At 47.9% G+C, this 22,784-nt stretch overlaps 2 long non-coding RNA genes across 2 annotated transcripts in view; one reads left to right on the forward strand and one right to left on the reverse strand.

Moving 5' to 3' along the window:
• Nucleotides 1–20,789, reverse strand: part of LOC149127725 (uncharacterized) — a 36,832-nt gene extending 16,043 nt beyond the window's left edge. Inside the window, exon 1 of the long non-coding RNA XR_016229867.1 lies at nucleotides 20,309–20,789. This is a non-coding gene — a long non-coding RNA (uncharacterized LOC149127725). The remainder of the gene's footprint in view (nucleotides 1–20,308) is intronic.
• LOC149127726 (uncharacterized) lies at nucleotides 4,833–8,206 on the forward strand. Its single transcript, XR_016229586.1, has 3 exons — nucleotides 4,833–6,147; nucleotides 6,431–6,538; nucleotides 8,028–8,206. It is a non-coding gene; the product is annotated as an uncharacterized LOC149127726 (long non-coding RNA).
• Nucleotides 20,790–22,784: the final 1,995 nt, after the last annotated feature.

Genomic DNA, 22,784 nt, shown 5'->3' on the forward strand with positions numbered 1-22,784 from the left:
CCTCCACCAGTTTGCACTTCTGCACTAACTTTGCCTCCTGTTTTCTCCTCGGTGTCACAAGGGAGCTGTGCTAGACACCATGGAAGCGAACTCCCAGCTCCAGAGACTTTGGGAGGCCAAGAGGTAGGCAATGGAATGTGATTTCAAGCTGTTGGGTTAAAAAGATAGTGAGTCAGAAACCAATCCAAGAACTGTATTGCTATGCATTTCAAACTCTCTAATTTGGCTTCTACTAAGTGAAAGAGAAAGAAGAAGACGAAACTTTCAGGAGGGAAACAGAAATAAGGAAAATCACAAATACTCAAACAGGTTTTTAAAAACAGCAAATATCTGGGCAGGCATTTGGAAAAGTGGTTAATATGCTGGTTAGGATGCGCCATCCCACGTCAGAGTGTCTGGGTCCAATCCCTGGCGCTGGCTGCCTCCAGCTTCCTGCTAATGTAGACCCTGGGAGACAGCTGTGACAGCTCAAGTGGCTGTGCTCCTGCTACCGTGCACGTGGGAGACCTGGATTGAGTTCCAGCTCGGGGCTGTGGGCCCCAGGCATTGCAGCCATCTGCGGAATGAATCAGCCTGATGGCCATGCTCTGTCATTCAAATAAAAAAGCAAAGAGTTCAAACAACAACAGCAAATAATATCCTTTTAACAAGCTAAACATCAAAGCTAGGCATTTTGAGTTTACCGAAAGAGCTCTTTCGCTTGGCAGTGTTGTGCTGTGGAAAGAATACAGGCAAGTTCTGAATCCAAAGGAGATGTGTGTGAATCACAGCTTCATCACCGTGCGAGAAACAACCCACGTCGATCCCGTGATCTCTCTGAATCTCAGTTTCCTCGTGTAGAAAAGGGGAAAGACTGCCAGCAAGAGCAGCAATGGCTCTGCTTACTGATACCTTCCGTGCTGGACTCCATGTTGTATGTCTCGATCTACCCACAATTGTAGGAATTAGACATTATTAAACCCGTTTCTCAGATAAGGACATTGAGGGTCCCTAAATCGAAAGAACAGTTAGTAGGGGCAGACGTGGAATTCAACTCAATTTATGACAGCTCTGAAGCTTGATCTACCCTGTTATATTACCTCAAAGGATAACAGTATAGCTCCAATCAGGTAATATGTTAAAAGGTTTTGTGAATGTCCTATTCAATATTCATTATTAATACTACAATAACAGCAATAATGCAGTAATAACAACAGTAATACTGGACTTCTAAGTGCTGAAAATCAGAGTATCCAAACAGGAAATACGATTAATCTTATTTGAACTTGCCATCAAATAGAGTAGATGACGTTACCAGGCTAATCAGACCCAGCGAGCTCCCCCCATCAGTGTTCACCATTGAATGTCTAAGCTTCTGGGCTCTGCAAAAAGTCAGCCTGAGCGGAGATGCTAACCTGAGAAACACTGCAGAGAAGACATAGAACAAAGCGAAACCTCTTTGTCACCGAAAGTGCCATCTGGCCAAGCATATCGGAAAATAACCAGAGATGATCAACTGGCAAGATTTACCTCATTAAAAAAAAAATCAAGCAAAAACACTCAATCATGTACTGGGGCAGTAATTTTAGATTTTGGTCAGATTAAAAAAGGGGGCAAACTATCCCTATGAGTCGTCAAGTCTGACCGAGAATGCCTTTGGCCATTTAGAACTGGAATGTATAAACTTGACATTGAACCTCAATGTGGAGGGATGGGGCGTAGCTCCTCTGAAAGAGGATGTGAGAAACCAGACTCATGCAGGTGGCAGCATCGGCCCGAGTCTCGGTCCCACTGAGGCACTGACGCCCATCTGAGGAGCCTGCTGTGCTCCCTATGCGTTACTCTTTACTTTCTAAGTTCCTTTAAAAAGTCCTGACACTTTCCAAACCTGTTAGAGGTAGAAAGAGACTGGTAAGCGTGAAAGGGCTCTTGGAACTCATCTGGCCAAATGTTCTCATTTCACAGGTGAGAAAACAAAGATTTGAATGTAGAGTCTGAAGGCCAGCAAGCTTGGTCAGTGGCACCAGCAGAACAGGAATCCTGGCTTCCCAAAGAATGTTCTAGCAGAAGACACCACCCATCCTGTCCCGCATGCACGGTTCTCACACTGTGTTACTCTGATGCATGTAAACTTGCATATTGCATCTGTATGCACCAAGATATTATTATGAATCAGTCACCTTGAAAACACTCCGTACACATCAACTCACGGCACGGAGGAGGTCAGTACTATCACTATCCTTATCTCACAAAGACAGAGAGGGTAAGTGATTTGCCTGAGGTCACACAGCTCACCAGTGGTAGTGCCAGGATTTAAATGCAGGTCACCTAAGTGTTCATGTTCTTCTCTCATCCAAGGAGGTATGGAGATGATTAGTGGTTGTCTCTAGAGAGGAGAGATGATGGGCTGGGCTGGGAAGATTTCTGCTTTCTACCAAATCCTCACAGCCTGTTTACACTTAAAAAAAAAAAAAGAGAGAGAGAGAGAGAGAAGATGATTTCTTCACTTATTTGAAAGAATTACAGAGAGAGAGAAGAGAGAAAGAGACAGAGAGAGGGACCTTGTCACTCCCCCTCTTCTCGGAGGAACGACACAGGACCCTGCGCTGTTCTTTCGTCTGCTCGGCCCTTCCCGGGTTTGCTGCTGGTTCTTCCCGGGTTGGCTACCGTCCCTCCACCTCCGTGGAGGGGCGGGCCCCCCCTGCCACATTCCCCACTTCCGCGGGGGAGTGGCACACCGCCGGCTGGCTCTCTCGGGGGCTGCTCAGATGTTCCTCAGGTGTTCCCCTTAGATGTTCCTGGTGCATGTTGTCTCTCTCCTCCTTTATAGTCCTCTTCCACCAATCCCAACTCTGCTACCCACACGCCGAGTACGCTGCTCTCCTCCAATCAGGAGCAGGATCAGCTCCTGCAGGTCATCACTCAAGTTGGCAAGAGGCAGCTGCATAGAAATTGTTTACTCCTCTCCCAGCGCCATATTGTGGGAGAGCAAATGCATAGAATAAGTCTTAATTCCAGTAACTTAGTCTAGTCCGAGTTGCTCCCCACAGGACCTTCCATCTGCTGGTTTACTCCCTAAATGTCCACAATGGCTAGGACTGTGTCAGACTGAAGCTAGGAGCCCAGAGATCTATCCATGTCTCCCACATGGATGTAGGGGCCCAAGAACTTGGGCCATCTTCCACTGCTTTCCCAGGCACATTAGCAGGGAGCTGGATCAGAAGTCGAGCAGCCAGGACTCAAACCATCACCCATACGAGATGCCAGCACTGCAGGCTGCAGCTTTAACCTGCTGCACCACAGCGCCAGTCCCATTTACACTCTTACCATCATCATAGGTCATTCAATGGACAGTCACTATTATGAATATTTTTGTTTTGTTCTTAAAGATATTTATTGGAAAGGTAGAGTGATAGAAAGAGAAGGAAAGACAGAGAGATCTTCTATTGGCTGGTTCACTTTCTGAATACCTACAACAGCTAGGACTGGGCCAGGCTGAAACTAGGAGCCAGGAACCCCATCCAGGGGGCAGGAGCCCATGCATCTGAGCCATCAGCTGCTGCCTCCCAGAATGTATTAGCAGGAAGCAGGATAGTAAGTAGAGTGGCTGGGACTCTAACCTGCACTCTGATATGGGATGAAGGTGTCGCAAGCAGCAGCTTAACCCACTGCACCACCCCTGGTATCTTTTTTTTTTTTTTTTTTTTTTTTGACAGGCAGAATGGACAGTGAGAGAGAGAGACAGAGAGAATGGTCTTCCTTTGCCGTTGGTTTACCCCCCAGTGGCCGCTGCGGCTGGCGCATAGCGCTGATCCGAAGCCAGGACCAGGTACTTCTCCTGGTCTCCCATGGGGTACAGGGCCCAAGCACTTGGGCCATCCTCCACTGCACTCCCTGGCCACAGCAGAGAGCTGGACTGGAAGAGGAGCAACCAGGACAGAATCCAGTGCTCCGACCGGGACTAGAACCTGGGGTGCCGGCGCCGCAGGTGGAGGATTAGCCTAGTGAGCCGCGGCACCAGAGCTGTGGCGCCAGCCCCCTGGTATCTTTTAAAAATGCTCCTAAAACAGAGTGGGGGCTGGTGTTGTAGTACAGGGGGTTAAGCCATGACCTGTGATGCTGACATCCCATATAAGCACCAGTTCTAGTCCCAGCTGCCCCACTTCCAATCCAGCTCCCTGCTAATGTGCCTGGGAAAGCAGTAGAAGATGGCCCAAGTACTTGGACCTCTGCTTTCTATGTGGGAAACCTGGATGGAGTTCCTGGCTCCTGGCTTTTGCCTGGCTCAGTCCCAGCTATTGTGGCTATTGGGCAAGTGAACCAGCAGATGAGAGATCTCTCTTTCTCTCTCCTTTTCTCTCTGTATCCCTGCCTTTCAAATAAATAAACAAATCTTTAAAATAATAAAATATTTTAAAATATTTTGTTAAACTGTCAAATTTTATTATGTATATTTTAGGTTTTTTTTTTAAAGATTTATTTATTTGAAAGGCAGAGTTTCAGGGGGAGAGAGAGAGAGAGAGAGAAAGAGAGATGGACAGAGAGAGAGAGAGAAGAGAGAGAGAGAGAGAGAAATTTTATCCACTGGTTCACTCCCCAAGTGGCTGCAATGGCCAGGCTGAAGCCAGGAGCCAGAAGCTAGGAGTTCACTTGGGTCTCCCATGTGGGTGCAGGGGTCTAAGCACTTGGGTCATCCTCTGCTGCTTTCCCAGGCACATTAGCACAGAGCTGGATCAGAGGTGGAGGAGCTGGAACTCAAACCGGTGCCCACATGGGATGCCAGCACTGTGGGCAGCAGTTTAATCCCTGCACCACAGTGTCGGCACCCTTTATTTTACTATTTAAAAAAAAAAATAGTTCTAAAGTCTTGTTGCCAGGGAAGGCACAGGGATTAAGCCAGCTCCTGGGACACCCACATTCAGTATCAGAGTGCCTGGGTTTTGAGTCCCAGCTCTGCTCTGGATTCCAGCTTTCTGCGAATGTACACCTTGGGAGGGAGCAGGTGATGGCTTGAGTGGTTGGGCTCTTGCCACACACGTTGGGAGACCTGGTTTGAATTCTTGGCTCCTGGCTTCAGTCTGGTCCAGCCCCAGCTGTTGTAGGCATTTGGGGAGTGAACCAACAGATGGGAGATCTCTAATAGTCTCTCTTTTTCTGTCTCTCTGCCTTGCAAGTAAAGTAAATAACAAATAAATAAATGCCCTATTGCCAAGGACAGGGAATACTGGAGCAGCATATTTGGATCTGGAAGCTAAATATCTCAATTCACTTAGCAAATATTTATTGTGCACCTACTGCATGCAAGGCTTTTTTCAAGGTACTAGGTGGTATATATACATTTTTAATTTTATTTTTTGAAATTTGAGAAGTAAACACACACACACACACACACACAGAAGGGCAGGGAGGTTTGGCAGATGGCTCCCATCTTCTGGTTCTCTCCCCAAATGCCTGTGATGGCCTGGTACCTGCTGCCTCCCACATTGTGCATTAACAGGAAGTTGGTATCAGAAGCAGAGCTGGGACTTAAACTCAGGCACCCACATTGGAATGCCAGCATCTCAGCCTGCACCTTAACTGTGAGGCCAAACGCCTATTCCTGATGTGTGCAATGTAAAAATGATGCAACCATAGTCATTGCTCTTAAAGAATTAATGGAACAGCTGGCATTGTGGTGTAGTGGGTAAAGCTTGCAAAGCTGGCATCTCATATGGGCACCGGTTTGAGTCTTGTCTGCTTTGCTTCTAATCCAGCTCCCTGCTAATGCACCTAGGAAGGCAGCAGAAGATTGTCCAAGTCCTTGGGAGACCCGGATAAAGCTCCTGGCTTTGGGCTTTGGCCTAGCTAAGCCCTGGCCATTGTGGACATTTGGATAGTGAACCAGCCGATGAAAGACCCCTCTGTCTCTCTAACTCTGCCTTTCAAAAAAAAATTATTTTTACAAAAAGAATTAATGGGAGACAGCTTGGGTGATGGAAACACAAAGACAAGAAGAGGAGCTGATTTCTAGTAAATGAAGCCAATGCCTACGCTATTTTATTTTTATTAATACAGCAAACATGTCTATAACTTACTCTGTGCCAGTGTGACCTCCAATCCTCACAACAAACCTAAAGGGTCTCATTACTACGCGCCTTTTATACCTATGGAATCTGAGCCAAAGAGAGGGTAAGTAACTTGCTCTAAGCCACACAGCAGAAAGTGGCAAAAGCCACATCCACACAAGTCCACCTTGTTCCAGAATCTATGTGTGTCGTTACTCTGCCCCCTATTTAGGTAACTCCCCTTGTTGACTAATCAGGGGTCTATCCTCAGTGAGAACAGCACAGGCCAGGGCCAAGAGGGAGGCAGTGTGGAGCCCAGTCCCACCCACCTGGGTAGCCAGAGACTGTCTCAGCCGGACCTCCACACTTCACTTGCTGCCTAACACTGAACACTCGCTTTTCCACAGGCTTCCAGATCCTCGGCCTCCAGCAGCATAAAATCTGGCTCCCTACAACACGCGGGTATAATGGAGGGGGCAGAGAGGCTGGCTGCGAATGGGAGCTTTTGTGAACAGGTAACACATGCGCACAGTGAAGGTCCAGACAGGCTGTAAAAATGTCGTTCCCGTCTGCTCCAGCCCCAGGCTACAAGAGGCCCCCGCTGGGTGGCTGTGTCCCTTTAGAAATCCACAGGGACCTGCGCAGTGGCATAGTGGGCTAAGCCTCCACCTGGGAGGCTGGCATATGGGCACCCTTTCGAGACCCAGCTGCTCCACTTCTGATCCAGCTCCTGGCTACTGCTCCTGGGAAAGCAGCAGAAGATGGCCCAAGCCCTTGGGCCCCTGTACCCTCATGGGAGACCTAGAGGAAGCTCCTGGCTCCTGGCTCTAGCCTGGGCCAGCCCTGGTCATTGTGGCCATTTTGGGAATGAACCAGCAGATGGAAGATCTCTCCTTCTGTTTCTCCCTCTCTAACTCTTTCAAGTAAATGAAAAAAAAAAAATCTTAAGAAAAAAAAAAAAACATCAACAGATGGGCAAGCACACTTGCCTGTATAGTTTTCCCTCCTTCCATGTGACTGGTGTGGTTCTGCCCTCGCTTTGTTCAGTTACAGTCTGACTTGGAGATGTAATTTGTTTCTATCTGTGCTTATGAATCTGCATCACTCTTTTTTTTAAAGATTTATTTATTTATTTGAAAGGCAGAGTTAGAGAGAGGCAGAGGCAGAAGCAGAGAGATCTTCCATCTGCTGGTTCACTCCCCAAATGGCCACAATGGCTGGAGCTGGGCTGATTTGAAGCCAGAAGCCAAGAGCTTCTTCTGGATCTCCCATGCAGGTGCAGGGGCTCAAGGACTTGGGCCATCTTCTACTGCTTTCCCAGGTCATAACAGAGAGTGGATCAGAAGTGGAGCAGCAGGATCTCAAACTGGTGCCCACAGGGGATGCCGGCACTGTAGGCAGCAGCCTCACCTGCCACGCCACAGCACCAGCCTCTACCTTACTCTTTCAAAAGGCTATTAATTTCCAATTGTGCATCTACCAACATTTATTTAATCTGTATCCATCCTAATGGACATGTATGTAGTTTCTGAATGTTTGGGCTTAGAAACAATGCAAAGAGCATCATGAGACATACTGTGTGAAGGTGCTTTGAAAAGCCTTTAAAGGGGGCTGGCACCATGGCTCACTTGGATAATCTTCCGCCTGCAGTGCCAGCATCCCATATGGGCGCCAGGTTCTAGTCCCGTTTGCCCCTCTTCCAGTCCCCCTCTCTGCTGTGGCCCGGGAGGGCAGTGGAGGATGGCCCAGGTGCTTGGGCCCCTGCACCTGCTTGGGAGACCAGGAAGAAGTACCCGGCTCCTGGCTTCGGATCGGCGCAGCGCTGGCTGTGGTGCCATTTGGAGAGTGAACCAACAGAAGGAAGACCTTTCTCTCTGTCTCTCTCACTGTCTATTAACTCTACCTGTCAAATAAAATTTAAAAAAAAAGAAAGAAAGAAAAGCCTTTAAAGATATTATGACAAACTGTTGGATCACTAATGCATAGCATGTTATTCCGTTTAAGAGTACCAGGTTCAAGTCCCGGCTCTGCTTCCAATCTCAGATTCCTGCTACTGTGCACCCTGGCAGGCAGAAGCTGATGACTCAAGAAGTTAGATCCCTGCCACCCATGTGGGAGACCTGGATGGAGTTCCCAGCTCTCAGCTTCAGCGCTGTTGGCACCTGGGCAGTGAACCAGGAGGCGGAAGATCTCTGTCTCTCTGCTTTTCAAATAAAATGAAAATAAATAATTCTTAAATAAAATTTATAAAATAAGAAAGGAAATGAAAGGAGTTGGTTTTTGTCACAGTCGCTTTTGCTCAGATCTGGAGATTCAATTTCTCAAGGGTACCTTAGAGAGCATATGAAAAGCTAATGTTCATTTTTTTTAAGGTTTATTTTTTATTTGAAAGGCTGAGATACACAAGAGGGAGAGATAGAGAGAAGGATCCTCCATCTACTGGTTCATTCCCCAAATGGATGCAATGGCTAGGGCTGGGCCAAGCCAAAGGTAGGAGCCTGTAACTCCATCCATGATTCTTACATGGGTGCAGGGGCACAAGCACTCAGGCCATCTTCCACTGAATTCTCAGGCATATTAGCAGGGAACTGTACTTTAAAAACTTCACCTGTAGGTGTTGGCTTTGTGGCACAGCAGGTTAAGCTGCTACTTATGACACTGACATCCTATATCTGACCCAGCTCTCTACTAATACGCCTGGGAAAGCAATGGATGATGGTCCAAGTGATTGGGCCCCCAAGCAGTGTCTTAACTACGAGGCTAAACACCTGCCCCAAAACCCCAGTTTTCTTACCCAGGTTTGCCACTGGCTTTTATCAGCCCAGAGAGTTGACCTTGCACATGGCACTTCATCCTACTGCCTTTCCCTCGCCTTGCCCTTAAAATGGAATAGAAGAGTGGGGAGGGGGTAGGTGTCGTGGTAAACTGGGTTCCGCCCACGTCCTATATTGGGGTGCTGATTTGAGTACCAGCTGCTCTGCAGCTGATCCAGTTTCCTGATGATATGCCTGCCACCAACCTGGGAAACTCTGATGGAGTTCCTGGCTCATGGATATGGCCTGGCCCAGGCCTGGTTGTTGTGGCCACTTCAGGGAGTGAACCGGTGGATGAAAGATCTGTCTCCTTCTTTTGCTCTGCCTTTCAAATAAGTATTTTTTAAAATTATCCATCAACTGAGAATAACAGCGCCTACTGATGTGGTTTTTGTAAGGCCCAAATGGGATACTCCATGTAATGTGTGCAGCACAGTGCTGGGATTTAACAGTTTAATCAACGTCAGCTGTTATTATCATCATTATTTTGTGACTCTTCCGAGACTGACTTTTCCTTATTTGTAAAATCAGAGGCTGCATGAGGGTCACTCTATAACCAGCATTGGGAGCTAATGCATAAAGTAAGACTGGCTGTTCTCACTGAGTGACAGAGAAACCCTGAATGAGAACGGTGAGCTCCCTTGTGACGGGGCAGCCTCACCGCGCTCGCCTTGTTCCAGAACACACAGTGGCCCCTGCCGCAGGGACCACACCAGCCGTGCTCCAGCTGCCTTGCCCTGCCTCTGACAAGCTCCAAGAGCTGACTGTTGAATTCTCAAAAAGTTGGTGAGCCAGTTCTTCAATACATTCATTACATAAACTTCTAGTAGGGGTGGGTGCTGTTGACACCGAGGTTAAGCCACTGCTTGGGACACTCACATCCTATACTGGAGTGTCTGTTGCCTGAGTCCCAACTCCACTTCCAATCCAGCTTCCTGCTAATGTTCCTGGGAGGCAGAGGACGGTCCCAGCACTTGGATCCCTGCCATCCACATGGGCCACCAGGACTGAGTTCCTGGTTACTGCCTGCAGTAATTGGCCCAGCCCCAGCTGTTGTGGGCATCTGGGCAGTGAACCAAAGGATGGAAGATCTCTCTTTTTCTCACTCTGTCACTCTGTCACTCTGCCTTTCAAATAAATAACAAATACACAATAAAATTAAACTTAGCTAAATAAACTCCATTTAAAATGAACAAACAGGTATGCAAAACATATCACTTCTTATTTTATTAGTTTACTATTATCTGTGCTTTTAAAAAGTTTCAAAGGAGGGGCCGGTGCTGTGGTATAGCGGGGAAAGCCACCGCCTGCAGTGCTGGCATCCCATATGGGTGCTGGTTTGAGACCCTGCTGTTTCACTTCCGATCCAGCTCTCTTCTACGGTCTGGAAAAGCAGTACAAGATAGCCCAAATCTTTGGACCCCTTCACCCACATAGGAGACCCGGAAGAAGCACCTGGTTCCTGGCTTCGGATTGGTGTAGCTCCAGCCATTGTGGCCAATTGGGCAGTGACCCAGTGGATGAAAGACCTCTCTCCCTCTCTCTCTCTCTCTCTCTGCCTCTCCTTCCCTCTCTGTGTGTAACTCTTTCAAATAAATAAATAAAATCTTTTAAAAAAAAGTTTCAAAGGAAGAGAGAGATGGATCTTCCACCCAACGGCTCACTCGATCCTGATTTACTTCCCAGATGGCCACAACCAGGTCTGGGCCAGGTTGAAGCCAAGAGCCAGACTCCATCCTGGTATCCCACAACAGTGGCAGGGCCCAGCTACACAGGCCATCTTCCACTGCTTTCCCAGGTGAATCAGCAGGAACCCGAATGGGAGGCGGAATGAGCCGGGACTGAAACCTGCACTCCGACCTGGGAGACTGGAGTCACAAGTGGCAGCTGAATCAGCTGTGCCACACACTCATCTCTATTAGCTATGCTTTCAAGGTCATTTCTTCACTTCTCTTCCCAAGTCTTCATTCAGGGGTGCACATGAGCAGCTTGAAATCGCCAGGCTGGGACTGTTTGCTCTCCAGAACTCAGCAAACACTGCAAATCAGCTCATCCACCCGCCACAGCTGGCTGCAAAACAGTCACTAGTGGCTGGCGCCGTGGCTCACTAGGCTAATCCTCCACCTGTGGCACCAGCACCCCAGGTTCTAGTCCCGGTCGGGGTGCCGGATTCTGTCCCGGTTGCTCCTCTTCCAGTCCAGCTCTCTGCTGTGGCCCGGGAGTGCAGTAGAGGATGGCCCAAGTGCTTGGGTCTCTGCACCCCATGGGAGACCAGGAGGAAGCACCTGGCTCCTGGCTTCAAATCGGCGCAGCACCCGCTGTGGCGTCCATTTTGGGGGTGAACCAACGGAAAAGGAAGACCTTTCTCTCTGTATCTCTCTCTCTCGCACTGTCTATAACTCTCTGTCTCTCTCACTGTCTGACTCTGCCTGTCAAAAAAAAATTAAAAAGAAAAAAAAAGAAACATTCACTAGCATAACACTAACTCAAGCCAACACTGGCTCAAGCAACCTGTGCAATCCAGGTGGGCCTCTGAGAAGAAACCGCCTTCAGCTCTCAACAGCAGCATCCGTACCATCCCACTGCACTCAAATCACGTGCCCACGAGGCGACGTCTGCCAGACGGGGCCCTCCCAGGATGTGTCCTTAACCAAAGTAAACAACTCTCAGTGCTCGGCCCATAGCCACGCACAGAGGTTCGAGTCTCCATCCCCCGTCTGCAAGTGGTGATTGTAGACAGAGGTGCGCAAAACCACAGTTCTTTGTGCCCAGAAGGAAATAATGGCCTAGCAAGCCCCGTGAGCACAAATCCCCATCTGCTGGCTGTGACGTGCTCCAAGTCTAGATGAATCAGACTTTATGAGTAGAATTTAGCTTTTCTACACCTGCTCGGGCCCAGCTGTATTTTCCGTTTTTCTCCTTGGTGTGACTCACTGACAGTTTCAACAGTGTATCGGAGGAACTTTAATCCTTGCTCGACAAACTCACCGATCTTCTAGCACACATGGGCCACTCTGGTTTTGTTTGGAGAGAAAGAAGCTCATACCCAACACTGAGGACTGAGCCCCAGGCTTGGAAAGAAATCTTTTCGCGCCAGGTCTTTGAGGGCAAAGCCCGAGAGCCAACCTGGCTAAGGGCTCAGCACCTTCTCTACAGTGCCAAGATGCTCACCAGGCCAGGTCACTGATGGTCTGATGGTCACGGGTCCATTTTTTTTTTTTTTTATCTGGTTTGAAAGACAGAGAGAGGAAGGTCTTCCGTCTGCTGGTTCACTCCCCAGTGCCTGCAACAGCTGGGGCTGGGCCAGGCTGAAGCTGGGAGCCAGGACTCAATCCAGGTCTGTAATGTGGGGGAAAGGGATCCAGCTGTTTGCACCATTACCTGCTGCCTCCCAGGTCACACATTAGCAGGAAGCTGGACTCTGGAGTCAGGACTCAAAACTCAGTCACTCTGCTATGGGAAATGAGTTTTTTTTTTTTTTTTTTTTTTTTTTTTTGACAGGCAGAGTAGACAGTGAAAGAGAGACAGAGAGAAAGGTCTTCCTTTTGCCGTTGGTTCACCCTCCAATGGCTGCCGCGGCTGGCGCACTGCTGCCGATCCGAAGGCAGGAGCCAGGTGCTTCTGGTCTCCCATGGGGTGCAGGGCCCAAGCACTTGGGCCATCCTCCACTGCATTCCCGGGCCATAGCAGAGAGCTGGCCTGGAAGGGGGGGCAACTGGGACAGAATCCGGCGCCCCAACCGGGACTAGAACCCGGTGTGCCGGCGCCACAAGGTGGAGGATTAGCCTAGTGAGCCACGGCGCCGGCCAATGAGCATTACACAAAACACCTGCCCATGGACCTAGATCTTCAGGACCTCAAGGTCCAGGCCTAAGTACCCTAAACCCTGACAGATGCCAGTGCTTCCCGAATCCCACACGCGATTTAACATAAAATTCCTCTTAGCTTAGCTCATAGAGTCAGACTGCTTGGGCTTGAATCCCAGCGTCCCTATTTATCAGGTTTGTGGCCCCGTGCAAATCACTTGCAAATCCATGTCTGTTTCTTCATCTGTTGAACAAGCACAATGAATGGGTGTGAAGATTCAATACATTAAAATTTGGAAAACACTTGGAGAAGTGCCTGGCCTATAGTAGGTGCATGTGAACGTTAGCGTTTTATGAAGTCTGACATTCTGTCTCATTGCTTTCAGCCTGAAAAATCATGAATGGTTCATTGAAGATGACCCAGTACTTATTCCTTTTCCCACTTGTTTATTTCCCCATACCCTAAGTATGTGACCTAGCTCTGGAACACCAGGCAGGTGTCTCTCCACGCAGTTCCAGAAGTCAACCATCTCACATCCCTATGTGGCCTAGAATTCAAAATGCATTCTGGTGGTTAAGAGCCAGGGCTTCAAAATCAGACACAAGGAGTGGACATTCAGTCCAGGACTTAAGATACCCACATTCTACATCCAAGTGACAGGGTTTGATTCCCAGGGCCAGCTCCTGACTCCAGCTTCCTGCCAGTGCAGACCTTGGGAGGCAGTGGTGATGGCTCAAGTAATCAGGTTCCTACCACCCATGTGGGGCTCCCAGCTTTGGCCTGGCCCAGCCCGAGCTAGTGTAGGCATTTGGAGAGTTAAACAGCAAGTGGATGGGAGCTCTCTTCCCACCTGCCTATCTTCCTCTCAAATAAATGAAAATAATTTAAAATTTTTTAAGTCAGACACAGAATTTTTTAAAACTGTTTTTTTCAATATAGACTACACACATGTATTAAAAATAGCACAGAGTTCATGACTACCCCTCACCCCCGTCCCTAACATCTTAGAGAAGCACAGTACCCTTATTAAAATGAGGAAGACAACACAGGTGCAATTTTATTGGCTGAACCATAAACTTTAATGAATTTCACCAATTTTCCACGAACGCCCAGGATCTAACACAGGCTCATACATCAATGTGTTTAGTTGATGTGTCTCCTCAGTGTCCAGTGATATGCACAGTGCCTGTTTCCTTCCTGACCTTGACACTGTTGGACAGTATTAGCAGATTACTTTATACAATGTGTCTCCATTTGGCTTGTCTGATGTTTACTCCCCGTTAGGTTGAAGTCTGCCTCTCTGCCAAGAGTCCTGTGCAAGTGATGCTGAGTCCCTGGTGCACCGTTTCTGGGTGAGCAGGAAGCTGACGCCTCTTATTGATGGCGATATTGATTACTTCAAAGAGGCTTCTCTACTGCGGAGTTATGTATCTGTTTTGCAGAACAGCCATAGAAAACTTTGTTAATAGCCTCGGAATAAAGAAAGGGTCTTCAGGCAAGATGGAGCCTCTATAATTTATTAATGGTCTAATTCATATTCTGCTCTGTGAAGGATTTCACACATAGTCGCCAACATCTCAGGGTACTTTCTTATCTGAAGTACTGTAAGAGAGGCAGAACTACTTTAAAATACAGCTAGGGTTGCTGCTCCTATGAAAAATGATCCTGCTTCCTCCCATGCAATGGTTATTTGAATAGAGTCTTAAAGTTTCATCATGGAATAATGGCCATGAGAACAAGAGTGAATTTAACACTCATAAAGGAGAATTTATACTGTAATGGACATAGGAGACAAGAAAAAGTAACAGTGCAGCCGCTTTGTCCACTAAGTGCCATGTACATTCATTAAACGGTCCATACACATGGTGTTTGTGAGTGCATAGTAAGTGGCTTATTCTCTGTGGCCACAGAACTGTTCTCTACAAAATGAGAATGATAATCACCCAGGCAAAGACTGTCTTCTGAACATGAATCAAACAAAGTACAAACCTGGTAAATGCCTTTTCAATAACAGCCTCAGGATCCATTTTTAATATAAACACATAAAGAAATATTGCTAGAATAGTTTCTCACGCAAAGAATACATAAAAGTGAGTGTTTCCAACTCCTACTGGGATATAGTAAGTGATGATAATTATTGAGTTCTTATAGTGTGAAGTATTTAATATGCATAATTTCATTTAATGTATCCATTCATTCAACAGGTATTATTGAGCACTCAGTAACGCCAAGCATCCTTCTAGACGCAGGAGATAACAGCAGGAATTGAAACAGCTGGCAGCCCAGATCTTATGGAAATGGGTATGTAATAGGTCAGATATAATGAGAGCTATTGAGGGAAATCAAGCTAGGTTAATGGGAGGCAGAGAGTGCCTCTCCATGGGGGTGTTGGCTGCCACTCATTTATGATAGGGTGACTGCAGAACGTCTGATTGAATGGCAGTGAGTTTTTGGGGCAAAACTGTAGGCAGAATATACAGCAGAAAGTAAGAACATGTTTTCCTATGACTGTCTGAGATAAGAATTATTTTAAAGATAAAGAAACTGAGCTTCGGGGATATTTTTATATATGTCCCCATGGCATGTAAGTGATAAGGAGCAAAGTCAAAACACAACCCCACATCCACTGACCTCAAACTCTACACCTTAGCCTCCCACGTGCTGTTCCACTCACTCTTTCAAACCAAAAGAGTTACTCTTCTAAAAGATTGGCAAAGCATAGGACTACCAGGAATTAATTGGCATTGCTGTTAGTTCTATAATTTACTACAGCCTTAAGCAAATTACTGACACTTGCTCTTCTCCAGACCTGAAAATGGGGTTCGGGTAATTAACAACTCAGAACAAGCATTATGAGAACTAATTAGTTACTGCTTACAAAACACTTTGAACATTAACAGGGAGAGTGCCCTCACTATGATGATTACACACCCCCACTCCAGTGGCCTTCTAGATACTTCCATCCCTGCCTAGCTCACACTTGTACACTGAGTCCCCCTCTCCTTTTTCTTGGTATCCTGGGGGGATTGGTTCCAGGATCCCTGTGGAGTCCAAAATTCAAAGATGCTCAAGTCCCTTATGCAAGTCTATACATAATGTTGCAAACAACCTATACACATCTAAAACCTTGTCAGCTCTCGGTTTCTTACAATATCTTTTTTTTTTTTTTTAAGATTTATTTATTTAAGGAGAGGCAGAGAGAGAGACAGAGGTCTTTCATCTGCTGGTTCACTCCCCAGATGGCCTCAACAGCCGGAGCTGCACTGCTCCGAAGCCTGGAGCCAGAAGCCTCCTCCGAGTCTTCCCCATGGGTGCAGGGGCACAAGGACCTGGGCCATCTACCGCTGCTTTCCCAGGCCACAGCAGAGGGTTGGATTGGAAGTGGAGCAGCCAGGACTCAAACTGGTACCCATATGAGATGCTGGCACTGGAGGCGGTGGCTTTACCCACTACACCACAGCACCAGCTTCTGGTTACTTACAATATTTAACACTGGGGACTGGCGCTGTGGCATAGCTGCCACCTGCATGCCGACATCTCATATGGGCACCAGTTCCAGTCCCAGCTGCTTCACTTGCAATCCAGATCTCTGCTATGATCTGAGAAAGCAGTGGAAGATGGCCCAAATCCTTGGGCTGCTGCACCCATGGGGGAGACCCAGAAGAAGCTCCTGGCTCCTGGCTTCGGATTGGCCCAGCTCTGGCCACTGTAGCCATTTGGGGAGTGAACTAGGGGATGGAAGACCCCTCTCCCTCTCTCTCTGTCTCTCTCTCTGTCTCTACCTCTACCTCTCTGTAACTCTGCCTTTCAAATAAATAAATCTTTAAAAAAATCTAACATTGGATAAATGCTATGTAGGTAGTTCTTACACTACATTGTTTAGGGAATAATGATAAGAAAAAGTCTACACATTCAGTCCAAGGACAGTTGTTTTCAAATACTTTCCACGTAAGGTTAGCTGAATCCACAGCTGCAGAACTCACGGATGTGGAGAGATGACTGTTCCTGGTTAGCAAAGCTGGAAGCCCAGACGTCATCTTTAACTCTTGTTATCTCCACACATACTCCCAAGTCCCATCCATTCTACCTCCAGAAGCTACCTGCATCCACTCACACCTGCCCTTCCTTGGTTTCCTTCAGCCCACCATCTTGTCTAGCACCAACAACTGTAGCAATTGGCTAATCGGCCTCCCCCTTTTCCATCTTGGTCCTCGTCCATGCATTTGTCACACAGAAGCCAGGATGCACTTTAGAAATAGAAACCACTACAGGCCATTCTCTACTTAACACTCTTCAGTGGCTGACTGCCTATTGCAAAGCACAACTCCTTACCATGCCATGATGATCAACTCAACCTCTTTTGCCCAGGATTTTCTTCTTTGAAAAATTATTTATTTTCATATTATTTGAATATTTCATGTTTCATATTATTTGAAGATCTTTCATTTGCTGGTTCATTCCCCAAATGCCTGCAACAGCCAGAGCTGGGCCAGGCAAAAGCCAGGAGCTTAGAGTTCCTTCCAGGCCTCCCATGTGGCAAGGACCCAACTACTTGAGCCATCACCCATTGCCTGCCACAGTGCACATTAGCAGGAAGCTGAGCTGGGAGCAGAAGAGCCAGGACTTGAATCAGGCACTTCCGCATGGTTGTGGGGGTTCCGAGTGGTGACCTAACAGCTGTGCTGAGTGCCTGCTGCTGCCCAGTGCTTTCTAGGACTTTTAGCACTGAATGTCTTGCATCCCAGGACACCCTCAGTTCTGAACAAGTCAGGACAATTGTTCACTCTGTGGCCTCTCAGGCCTCACTCATGGGCAGGAGACCTGCCTGCCTTGTGGCCTTGTCTCATGCCATTGCCACTACATGTATCACATATTGGCCTTGGTCAGCTTCTGGAATGTTCTGACCCTTCTCATGCTCAAGACCTTGACGGCTGCACTTGCCCCTTTCATCTGGAAGGTTCTTCCCATGTTGGATTTTTCTCATCCTCTAAGGCTCACCTTAAATGCCCCAGAAAAATCTTCCCTGATCCAAATTAACTCAGTGGTTCCTATGTGTTGTTCTCTATCATAGTGCTCTTCCAGATCCTTTCCAGCCCTTGTTAATAGTTAAAAGGGGAAGAATTTTTTCCTTATATGCCAACACTTTTGACACCAAGTGGATTTTTCCACACCAAGCAATTCTTCAATTCTCTGTGGACACCAACTGGGTTTCCTACAATTTAACTGAGTTCTGACACCAACTCAACTCAATCTCTGACCCTTATTGTGTCCCCAGAGGCTGGGTGGTAGGGATGGAAGTTCCAACTCTGTAATCACATGACCGGTTCCCTTGGCAACCAGCCTCCCTCCCTAGGGACTCTCCAGAGTCACCTCATTAACATAAACTCAGGTGTGGTTTAAAGGAAAACGAGACTTCCTTCACCTTATCACTTAGAAAATCATGGGCGTTTTAGAGCTGTGGTAGGAACGGCATAAAGACCTAACATATATTTCTTACTCTATCACAGTATCGCATTGGTTTTGATTCATTTTCCATCTGTTTCCCATCTTTAGGATGTAGAGGGCAGGAATTGCATTGTTTACTGTAGTATCCCCAGCATACAGCGTATGCTCAGAAAATATTTACTGAACCAACAACTTTGTAGTCTTGAGTCTTTCCTCAGCAAACAACAGGTTGATCCAGACCTGGTAGGGAGAGAGATTAAGGGCTGGAAAGTACCAGAATATCTGGTCAACCTGGCTCCTCCCCAGCCACTGCTGGGGACTGAGAGCTGACCTCAAATGGACCTCAAAGAAATTTTGTTTTATCTGGAGGCCTACAATGGGTTGAAGGACTTGCCCTAAATTACACACTCAGTTTACATTTAACACAGGGCTAAAACCAATATTTCCTGATTCTCTACAAACCGAGTGCTAACTTCAAAGAATCTTAGCGCAGGAAGAAATCCTCCAGCCCCTCCCAGCAGGACTCCATTATCTCCAATGAAAGATAAGACATCTGGAGCCAAGTGAAATCAATGACTTCTCCAAGGTCGCATGACCACCGAGAGGCAAGGACAGGCTTTATTCTTATACACAGTGCCTCATTGTAATCTTTATTCTGGTTTTTGTACAATGATGCAAGTAACTTTCCTTACTGAACTGATTAGCGCATGCTATGGGGGAGGGGAAGAGACGGATTAGGAATGGGGTGACAATTTGTCAGGAGTGACAAATTATTTAAACAGATGCAAGGCTTTTGTTCTGGATTCATGAATTCATTTGGTGACTCTCTGAGTCCTTACTCTGTGCCATGAATTTTTCTGTACCCTAGGGATACAGCAATGAATAAACCAAGCATCCCAGCTCCCTCTTAGATATTACATTCTAGTTCAGGAGAGGCAACAACAAGTGTGTGTGTGTGTGTGTGTGTGTGCGTGTGCATGCACGCGCACACACACGCTATCTATTTAGAGAGACAGAGAGATCTTCTAATCTTGCATCCACTGGTTCAATCCATAAATGCTATCACTAGCCAGGGCTGGGCCAGGCCAAAGCCAAGAGCCCAGAACTCGATCCAAATTTCCCACATGGGGGGGTGGCAGGGACCCAAGTACTTGAGCCATCACCTGCTGCCTCCAGGGTGCACACCGGCCCCCAGGAAACTGTGCGGGAAGTGGGGCCAGGACTCCCCTATGGGATGCAGGCATTCCATGTGATGACAATTCTGCACCACATACCCACCCTGCATAAATAGATATATTTCTAAATGTCAGGCATACCAGGTTGTCACGGGGTGGGGGGTGGGGGTGAGGGCGGGACAAAGCAGGGAAAGGAGAGTGGCCTGTGGTGGGGGAAGACACTCCAGCGGACAGACCGCTGAGGGAGGGAAGCGCAGGAGTTAGAACGCTCCATCCATACCAGGAGGAGCAGAGGGGAAGGGGCCCCCAGGCAGGCTCGGCAGTGCTGGAGGAGTGGCGTGAACGCAGAGGAGAGGAGGAAGGTCGCCTAGGGCAGCCGGGGCCACCTCCTAAAGGGAACTGCTCTTGGAGGCTCCTCCTCCTCCAACTGGGGCGCCTTCAGGAAGCCGACAGTTCCGCGGCCCGGCCCTGGAGAGCTGCGTTTGCGCGTGGGCTGCAGCGGTTAACAAGGCCGCACATGCCTCTTCCCCTAACTGCGTCTTGCTGTGAGAATGTTAATCTGGCTAAATCCATTCAGCTTCACCGGTTTGGAAACCGGTCACCTGGTGCTCACCGTGAAAGGGGGCGTGGAGCCAGCGACGGCGGCCACGCCCACGCGACAGGATCTCCGCAGAAACCCAGGCCATTGTTCAGCCAGTAGTTTCATGTTGGTTTCTAAAAATAAGTAAGTGTCTGAGTCATCCTTTTCTCAGCCAGAGAGAGCTTTATTCCTTGTTCATCTCGAGCTCCTGGCTGGTGAACTCAATACTTAACAGCCCCGTGGGTGGGTCTGCCTGCCTACGTCCAACCTTGCCCTAACCACATTCGTGAGACGGGCTTTACCCAATGGCCTTCAGTCCTCTGAGCCTTCAGTCCCCTCCTCTGGGGCAGGGGAGCACTAATGCTGCATTTGTTCTCCGGGGCTGGGTAACAAGGCAGCCCGTGAGAACAATACCCACCCGTGTCCCACCACCTGCACGCAGCGCACGGGTCCCGCGCGGCCTACCTGCGCTCTCTGCTCAGTCTCCCCAGACTGGAAACGAGGTGCCGGGCAGCTGCGTGCGCACCTACAACCGCGGCTCCTAAGTTCCTTCTGCTTATGGGCAGAATCCAGGTCCTTGAAGTTGTAGAAGTGAGGTCCCCGCTCCTTGCTGGCTCTCCGCAGGGGGCCTCTCTCAGCTCTCTAAGGCTCCCACATTTTTTTCTTAAGGTCCCTGCAAGGATAGGCCAGTCCTCCTCACACTTCCATGTCCCGATCTCTGTTCTCAGCGGGAGAAAGCACTCTGTTCTTTCTTAGGGCTTGTGTGATTAGATTAGCTCCACCCAGATAATCAGACTTTCTGAGGGTCAGCTGAGCTGTAGGACATATTATCATCACCACAGTGAAACCTCATCATACTGCTTTCAGAGATGAGGCTGGGACATTTTAAAAATTTTGCCTATAGGGGCCGGTGCTGTGGCATAGCAGGTAAAGCCGCTGCCTGCAGTGCCAGCATCCTATATGGGCGCCGGTTCGAGCCTGATCCAGCTCTCTGCTATGGCCTGGGAAAGCAGTAGAGGATGGCCCAAGTCCTTGGGCCCCTGCACCCATGTGGGAGACTGGGAAGAAGCTCCTGGCTCCTGGCTTCAGATTGGCGCAGCACCAGCCATTGCAGCCATCTGAGGAGTGAACCAGTGGATGGAAGACTCTCTCTCTCTCTCTGCCTCTCCTTTTCTCCCCATGTAACTCTTTCAAGTAAATAAATAATTATTTTTTAAAAAGTAAAATAAAAATTTTGTCTATAACAAATACCGTCCTCCCAGAACTTTCTGGAAAACTAGATAATCAATCTATGTAAAATAACCATCAATTTAGTAGTTACTATTTATTACGCAGGGTCCTATCAGTACAGACAGCAGATGAGAATCCAAGCTACTAGGGAATCAAGTAGAAGACCAGACCCCAAATTGTCTATGGCAAATACCTATTATCTTTCTTATATTTGTGGATGTTAAAATAGTATTTCCCGGGCCAGTGCTGTGGTGTAGTGGGCTAAGCCTCAGCCTATGGTGCTGGCATCCTATATTGGGCACCAGTTCTAGTCCCAGCTGCTCCTGTTCTGATCCAGGTCTCTGCTATGGCCTGGAAAAGCAGATGGCCCAAGTGCTTGGGCCCTTGTACCCACATCAGAGACTCGGAAGAAACTTCTGGCTCCTGGCTTTGGATTGGCTCAGCTCCGGCTGTTGTGGCCATTTGAGTAGTGAACCATTGATGGAAGACTTTTCTCTGTCTCCCCTCATCTCTGTCTGTAACTCTACCATTCAAATGAAGAAGTAAATAAAAATGGCATTTCCCACATGAGAATTACCCTGTTTTTACTGGAGCATTGACTTGATGACTGATTTTTATGTACTTTAAAGGTAGATACAGAGAGAAAGATCTCTTCTACCTGTGGGTTCACTCCCCATATGCTCGCAGAAGCCAGGAATTGGGAAAAGATGGGATGGCAGGGACCAACTATCTGAGCCATCACCCCGCTGCTTCCCCAGGTGCACACTAGCAGAGACCAGGCATTAGGAAGAGCCGGGACTCTAAACCCAGAAACTCCAATACCCCGTGAAGAGTCATAATCACCATGCAAAAACCTGCCTCTGGAAGTGCTGTACGTCCCAGCTTACAAGAAAAGGCTGAGTGCTTCGGCTGTCTTCTGAATACACTCCTTTTCTTTCCCTTAGCAAGTCCTGCGACCAAGCAGCCTCCGGTTCCTCCTTCCCATGTACTCTGGTAGAATTCGTTTATGCAGGACTTTCAGCCAGGCTTCTAGAGTAGAGGTGCCCACTGAATTACAGGAACCTACTCAAAGCCCTTAGCCTTACAATGGGAACAGATGAGCTCTATGTATTATTGGAGGCCCAGAAAAAATTCAAAATAGGTGTGGGGTGGGGTTCCGAATTGAGATCAGCATATGACTACGTGTGTTGGCTCTATTGAAACAGTAGGCCCTTTCAAGTACTGGGGACATTTTAGACCTGGAGGTGTCCCCGTCCCTACCAGGGAATGTTGTGATCGATTCCAGTCAAAATTAATAGAAACTAAGACCGAATTTTTATATGTTTCACGTAGGCTTTCGTTTGAGTAGTCTCTAAAAATTCTGCCTTGCTTCTCCGATTTGAATTTTGGACATTGCACATTTCAGACCTTTGTGGTGCACTGGCTCCTACCTCAGACAGCGACTCAGCAGAGGGCACATCTGCGTCTGTTCCCAAAGACTTGAGATGGTGCCGGGCTCGAGACGGGAGAGAAGTTGCGCACCTGTGCTGGGGGGACCAGGTGTCTGGGCTCTTTCTCCTGCGTTGCATAAACAATCATGCTCAGTGTAATGGAGGGATGTGAGATGAATTTGTTTTCCCTAGAGTCCTCTTTCAGGGAGGAACTCAATGTCACTGAAATATTTAGCTCCCTTTTCTTTAATCTCCATGTCAGCCTCTACATAACCTCTCAG

Source organism: Oryctolagus cuniculus, chromosome 2, assembly GCF_051225735.1.
Source record: "Oryctolagus cuniculus isolate XC-2025 breed Fujian yellow rabbit chromosome 2, ASM5122573v1, whole genome shotgun sequence".
Classification (NCBI taxonomy): Eukaryota; Metazoa; Chordata; class Mammalia; order Lagomorpha; family Leporidae; genus Oryctolagus; species Oryctolagus cuniculus.